The 7,500-nt window shown below is 36.5% G+C and overlaps 1 protein-coding gene across 4 annotated transcripts in view; it reads right to left on the reverse strand.

Annotated features, from left to right (window-relative positions):
• Nucleotides 1–7,500, reverse strand: part of ZHX1 (zinc fingers and homeoboxes 1) — a 496,423-nt gene that overhangs the window by 382,684 nt on the left and 106,239 nt on the right. For 2 of the 4 annotated variants that reach the window (XM_044066582.1, XM_044066579.1), the window contains exon 2: nucleotides 4,129–4,204. The exons of the other annotated variants lie outside the window; for them this stretch is intronic. The gene's annotated coding sequence lies outside the window, so the exon portion shown is untranslated. The remainder of the gene's footprint in view (nucleotides 1–4,128; nucleotides 4,205–7,500) is intronic. 4 annotated transcript variants of the gene reach the window in all.

The raw sequence follows: 7,500 nt of genomic DNA on the forward strand, positions 1-7,500 counted from the left end.
TGGTTGGTGTGACAGAGCAAGATGCTGAGGACAGGAAGAAATGGAAACAGGTGATCCGCTGTGGCGACCCCTAACGGGAAACGCCGAAAGAAGATGATGATATATATAGAAATATATATATATATATATATATATATATATATATATATATATATATATATATATATATACAATATATATATATATATATACACACACACACACACACACACACACATATATATATATATATATATATATATATACATATATATATATATATATATATATATATATATATATATATATATATATATATATATATATATATATATATATATATATATATATATATATATATATATATATATATATATATATATATATATATATGTATATGTATATATATATATATATATATATATATATATATATATATATATATATATATATATATATACACATACATACACACACATAGATATATATATATATATATATTCACACATGTGTGTGTGTGTGTGTGTGTGTGTGTGTATATATATATATATATATATATATATATATATATATATATATATACATATATATATATATATATATATACACACACACACACACACACACACACACACACACACACACACACACACACACACATGTATATTCAACCAAACATAAATTTGCGAGCTGATTTACGTGAAAGTGCGTTCAATCGAAAACGCACTTTCGCATAAATCCAGCAAAAAAAAAAAAAAACAGTTTAAACACATTTATGCAGGGCCCCCCCCCATGTGGGGGACTGTGCCCCCACCCCCCCCTACTTTAACAGTCTCACTCCGAGATCGCACTACAGTGGGGAAAAGAGAATATTCCCTCAACCCCACTGTACCACGATCTCAACAATAACTTCCTTACTTGTACATCAACACTAAACGTTGATGTACAAGTAAGGATACATGCAAACTGCATGTTTTCACCTCTTTTCTTTCTTGACAGCTGTATTTATACGAAAGTGCATTTTCGGCAAAACGTACTTTTACGTAAATAAGCTCGCAAACTTACGTTTCGGTGAAATGTAAGTTCGCGAAATTCAAGTATATATATATATATATATATATATATATATATATATATATATATATATATAAACATAAACACACACACACACACACACACACACACACATATATATATATATATATATATATATATATATATATATATATATATAAATGCTTGGTTTCTGCACCCCAGACATAGGGTACATAAAGGTTCATCCTATGAGCCATAGGGTACATAAAGGTTCATCCTATGAGCCATGTTCTTAGGGTATGAACCTTGGTTTCCTTTTTTGTTGACTGCTGATAGTCTGTTTATTACTTGGCTGTAAATAAATAGGAATGAATGAGTTTACTTTTAATATTTTAACTCAAACACATTTTTAATTTAGCTTGTTTTGCAGACATGTGTCCTGAAATTAATTTTTACTGGACTACAGTAATTTGTCAGCTACTTAGATGAGTAAGGCTGTTAGCTGTTAATGAGCTGCTTCCTGTAGTGCACGGTTTGATTCCCACAGACTTCATTTGTCTAGTGTGTGTCTTTGACTAAGTCACTTCACCAGACAGTCCTCCCGGGTTGTCCCTAGAAAGGGACACTTGAGTTAACCAGACTGTTACCAAATGCATTACACATTTGTCAATTCCTGCACCCTTCACATAGCTTACAGTGAAGAAATAGCAGCTATCTGGCTGTGAATCTCAGTGTGTTTCGTAATTTAATTGGTTACCAGATGCATTCTCAGTCATCACTGGTTTCAAGATAAGAGATGTTTATTGGTTCTCATGCTAAGTCTGTTTTCAATGTGAGAGTGTTTTGGTTTGTTTAGAAAATGGCTTTTAGCATCTTTGCTGTAATTGTTTATTTGTGTCTTTCGGCTTTTCCCGGTTAGGGGTCGCCACAGCGGAACTCTGGTCCGCTAATGATTGGCAGTTGATTTTTACGTACCGGCTTGCCAGGCCTGATGCACAACCTTCAATGAAGGTACACCCATTCACGCAAGTCTCCACACAGAAGATGCTCTAGCTGAGAATTGAACCGGACAGAGTCTTACTCTGAGCCGACAACGTTACCGCAGCAGTGTTTTTGCTGTAATAATTGAAACAAAAGATTTCAATTTAAATTAAATTCAAATCTCTGTGATAAAGGTAAAAGTAAAAGGAAAATAGTATGCAAACTGACATGTTCTAGATGTGTTTTATGGTAACTGGGAGAGACAGCCAAGTAATGGGATACTGACATGACTGGTGGGGACCTGTAATGGGATATTGGTATGACTGGTGGGGACCTGGTTTATTTCCCTGCATGGGACCTCATTTGACCATGATCCAGTTCTGTTGACTCTGGAGGCATATTCTGAAGAAATACAATATTATCTGCCATTTGCTTAAGTCAAACTTGTACTGCTTTATATAAAAGGCGATAACTATTCTTGACGACACGGAAGATGTTGGGAGGTCAAAAATGAAACGTTGATGTCCTGTAAACATGCATCCCCCCAAACACTATGTTGCATGCAGTAATATTTCTGATTTTTTGTTGACTTATTGGTTACTGAACAAAAGTTGCTGCAACTTCTACATTGTTTTAGTTGTTTTGCTTTATTCATTGCACTAAATGATGAATTAATCCATTAATAGACATTTGTTACATAATATAGTCTAAATATATTGCAGGCTATTAATGCATTTTTACAGTGCCTTCTTCATAAACACCACCAACTTTGAAAGGGTTGTTATCTGTCTGATAAGTATAGTCTGCATTATTTGAAGTGACTATCAGAACCATCTGCTCACCATCCATTATGTAGTCATTGTTGGGTATGACTGTGATACAGTCTTTTCTACAAGATTGGGTTGTAAAAGATTTCATCATTCAGTTAAGAACTGTTACTCTGGCAGTTAGTACAGAGGACGAAAGATCCATCTTGTTAATGAGCTCCTTCCTGTGCCAAGGGTACACGGTTTGAATCTTTACACTGTCATATAGCCGTTGTGTAATGTTGATCAAGTCACTTTATCAATCAGTGCTTTGCTGCAATTGGGAATCTGGGTTATTCCCTTACTTATCTCCTGGACGTTATACTTAACTAACAATGAAGCTGTGGTTGGCTTTTGCTCATCATTCTCTCTTGCATAGCTGATCTATTTCAGGAAATGTTATGGCAATATTATCAACACACCAAGTTTTGATGCAGCTTAGACAACTTATTCTTCAAGGACTGCAGGCAGCACATTTGTAGATGAAGCACTGAAATGCAGAGTAATTTCCCAGCAGCACTGACATTAGTAATAACTGTTATTAATGTGGTATTTTTTAGAATACTATTACTTCTGCAGACATTGCTCAAATTGACTTAGCATATGCTATCAAGTGGTAAATATTTTTTATGCTGTCATCATAAATACCCTTCTGATTAACCTGAGCTGCACATGTGTGGGCTTCTTGGTGTGATGCTAGTGATCTATATAACTTCATATAATTCATCCAAAGCTACTAATAAAGTACAAGTAATTTATTTTATGATAACAATAAATGGTGTACACAGTCATCAAAGTGACTATAACTACTGGTTGGGTGGGGGGCTTTCTATAGATAAAAGTGCCTTTGCTATAATCTGTTTATTTTTAAAGAGTCTTTAATTTGACTTTACAGGAATAGTGTGAATTAATTTGGAATACCTGAGCATGGCTAATGTATATTTGTGTTGAAACAAACTTGAAATATGTTACTTTACTTACTATTACTGTCAACAATGTAGCTAAAATTCACCACTGTAAGGTCGATCAACACCCCAGTATTTGCTGAAGTGAAGCACCATGGCAATCATCATCTCTGGGTGAAAGTTTGCAGTGGATTGCTTCAACTAGTTAATAGTTAGCCAATAGCCAACATTGGGCAGATTCTTTTTACTCTGAAAACATTTAATAATCTAAGGATGGTGCATGTAGATGTAACACATGCATTGGATTAAACAGCTTGGCATTTTCCTACTGGTTACCTACATCAATTTAAGCAGTTTACATCAACTCGAGTCATTTGGCTAATTATAAATATGTGTACAATGTAAAGTTTTGTTTTACTAACCTGGGGCTGCGTATCCAAAAGTAGTTTATCTTTGTTATTCATCTTAGCCAAATTTCAGATACAAAATGGACCCTACCTGCCAATAAATAAAATATAATTGTTATCCAGGAATAAGAATTCACCTCACATTATTCTTCTTCCAGTTTACTGGAAACAAAACACAAGTACAGAACAGCCAGCCATTATATTAACCCAGTTCTTTTTCTGCTAAAGTGGTTTTAAATATGCCCATCACTAAACCCTTAGTTTTCAGAGATATGTTTGCTTATTTGCACAAAGCTGCTAACCCTTATTATTCTTTTTTTTAATCATGTTGTTCAACTTCCACTCTACTGTTACTAAAGGAAAACAGTTGGATGAGTGTACAGTGACTGCAAAGAAGACAGAAAATATACATTGTGGTACCAGTGCATATCATTTAATATCCTAGGACAAACAAAAAACAGTAATAAGTTAAATTGTTATCTACTGTCTTCCTTATTTAGCAAGTTGCTCTGGATTTTCAGGTGGGGCATCTACCCCCTAGTTAACACTGCATATTCAAAATGCATCTATTTTAACATATTCCTGAGCCTTTGCTATGTCCTGTATCTTTGCTGTGGGCAGTGTAAAACTTTTTTTTACATGGACGAGAACAGAAAGTATGGCCTGTGTTTTATCGATTTACTGTTGTCGTTCCCCCCCCCCCGGTCTGGTCTTGGCCTTGTGGGGCTTGTGATTGATTTTGTGGGTGTGTTTCCGTACTTTGTGTATGCAGTGTGTGACGTTTAAATTATTTTAGCTTTTAGTGAGTATAACACGTTTAAGGAATTTTTACTAGAAGGGATCATGTACTGGTGGACTTTCATGATGGCTGCACACATATCACCCGGTAGATTACAGCTCTCAAAATGTGAAAACAGAAAAATTGGAAAACAGCCATTAAAAATAATTTACTTGGGTAAAAAATCGTTACTGGTCAGCCGCCACACTGCCTGGATGTCAGCAAATAAGAAATCTGGAGAATCTTAAAAGAAAAACAGTTTAAAAAAAAAAAGAGGGAAAAAACTCTGGTGGGGAACAGCCTTGCAGCTGTTCAGCAAAAAGTAGTGCAGGTTTCAGTCTCAGTACAGGATATGGCTTCCAGTAAAGTAGAGGAAAAAAATAAACCAATTCCATTTAGATGTGTTTTAAAAGTAAGCGAGACTCTCTGGAGTAATACATTCAGTCAAATGAGAAAAGGTTGGAAAGAACAGAAGCTTTAAGTAGCTATTTAAATGAGCTGCTAATAGTGCAGAAATTGGAGGATGAAATAAAGGAAGACTGGCTAAATAGAAGTCTTCTTAAGAATAGTTTAAAAAAATAGCATAGCTACAAGACAACACGCAAAGAAAACCTGAGATTTTTCTGCTGTACCAAATAAACTGGAAGGAACACACTGCATAAATTTTATGAAAGAACAAATAAGAAATTGGAATATTATTCCACAGCTGGATTTGTTAACCAAAAAGGTGCTGCAAATATGGTCATATGAAAGAAGCCAAGACCTACAGTAGTAAAGATGCACATACACTAGCAAAAGGAGCTGCTCCTGACAAAACTATGGCAGAAAGGTAAAGTATTACTAATTAGGAACACCAGAATGTTTATGGAAATGGATTATTCACTATACTCCAGGCAGAAGAGGAGCAAGTTTATCAAGAGGCAAATGCAGGACTAAAGTTGTGAAATCCATCTGTCTTCAGAATATTTTTTAAAGGAGAAAAGAGAGCTTTGGATGCAGAACAGGCAAAGGAGGAAATAAAAAAGTTAACCAGCAAAAAGTGAGCCAGCAAGCTGAAGGGGCTTCTGCATCTCAGTCCCCTGATAATGACACAGCCCATAGACAGAACTTGGCAGTAAAACCTTGTTCCCTGTGTTCCAAAATGAAAATGACTGAGTGACAGAAAAAAAGCTCAGGAGCAAACTAGAAAAGCAAGAGTACATTGGACTTCAGAGACTGGTGTTGGGAGGATGAGACGATGATGATGAAGGCCAGCAAGAAAAATAGGAAATAAAAGTATGTACTGTCATGTGCCTTTTCCATACGATGCAGTTTGGACATGTGAACTGGGGGGGGGGGGTGTAGGAAGATTTTGTGGACTGTGTTAAACTGGAGGGAAGACTTTAAAGTATAACTCCTACTTTGTCATTAATGTTTAGAAGGATAATAAAGGAGCTAAAGACTTGGTTGTAAGCTAAAAAAAAAGTTTTTATTCTTAGCAATATGGGTATAAGTCAAGTGCATGTTACACTCTAAAGTAGTTCTGTACAGTATGCAGAGATGCTTGAAATGTGAGGTAGGGAAGTCTCATCATAGTTTCATAGTTTCATAGTTTAGTACTAGGCTATCTGCCCTGGGGCATTTGTAAGCCTAGCCATAGTGATGTGGCTTTTGCCACCCCATAAAATGGTACAAAATGTACAGAATATATTTAGAATACTGTGCCTCTGTCGAGTAGTGACACAGTGAAGGTCCCCTTATATAATAGAATTAGTTTACTGTGCCCCTGTCTAGTAGTGACACAGATGTGACCCTGGGGTAAACTTATGATCTCCCATCCACTCATCAAGATTTCTCTTGAAGAGAGTCAGTGAGGGGCTCTGTCCAACATGAACTGGGATCTTGTTCCAGAGAATGGGAAGCCTCTGGGTTATGAATTTATCCCTCCAGCATGTCCTATTCAGGTTTAAGTCTTTAGCTTTCGTGGTTCTGATGGATTTGGATTTTTTTGAGGTGGAGCATGTCCATCAGTTCCTGATTGGACATGGCCTTGTACGTCAAGCAGAGATCACCTCTGAGCAGGCGGTATGCTACTGAATAGAGCTGGAGTTTCTTTAGTCTGGCAGAATAAGACATACGTTGGAGACCCTTGATCCTCTTGGTGAGGTACTTTTGTGGTCTCTCCAGCTGTTGCAAATGCTGGGTGAGGTACATACCAAATGGGGCATTGTACTCAATCATGGGTCTGATGAGGGAGGAGTATAGGGGTACAATGACATCCTTGGATCTGGATGTGAATCCCTTCATGATAAGGTGTGCAAGGTAAAATGTTTTTCTAACCACTTTGGCAACGTGGGTGTCAAATGAGAGGTCGCTGTCGACTTGGGTCCCTAGGTCTCTGATTACTTTTTCCATATTCAATGGGTTGCTGTCTATGTGATAATTTGTGGGTACTTTGTTTTTCCCAAAGGGGATGACTATACATTTTTTGGCATTTAGTTTAAGGCCATGACTCCAGCACCAGTTGTCTGTTTCTGTGAGGCCTTTTTGTAGGATGTATGTGTCCGCTGGTGTACCGACTATGGCGCCTAGTTTGCAGTCATCTACAAACTTTGTCAGCCACAACCCTC

Source organism: Protopterus annectens, chromosome 3.part1, assembly GCF_019279795.1.
Source record: "Protopterus annectens isolate FY-2018-M chromosome 3.part1, PAN1.0, whole genome shotgun sequence".
In the NCBI taxonomy this organism is placed as follows: Eukaryota; Metazoa; Chordata; order Ceratodontiformes; family Protopteridae; genus Protopterus; species Protopterus annectens.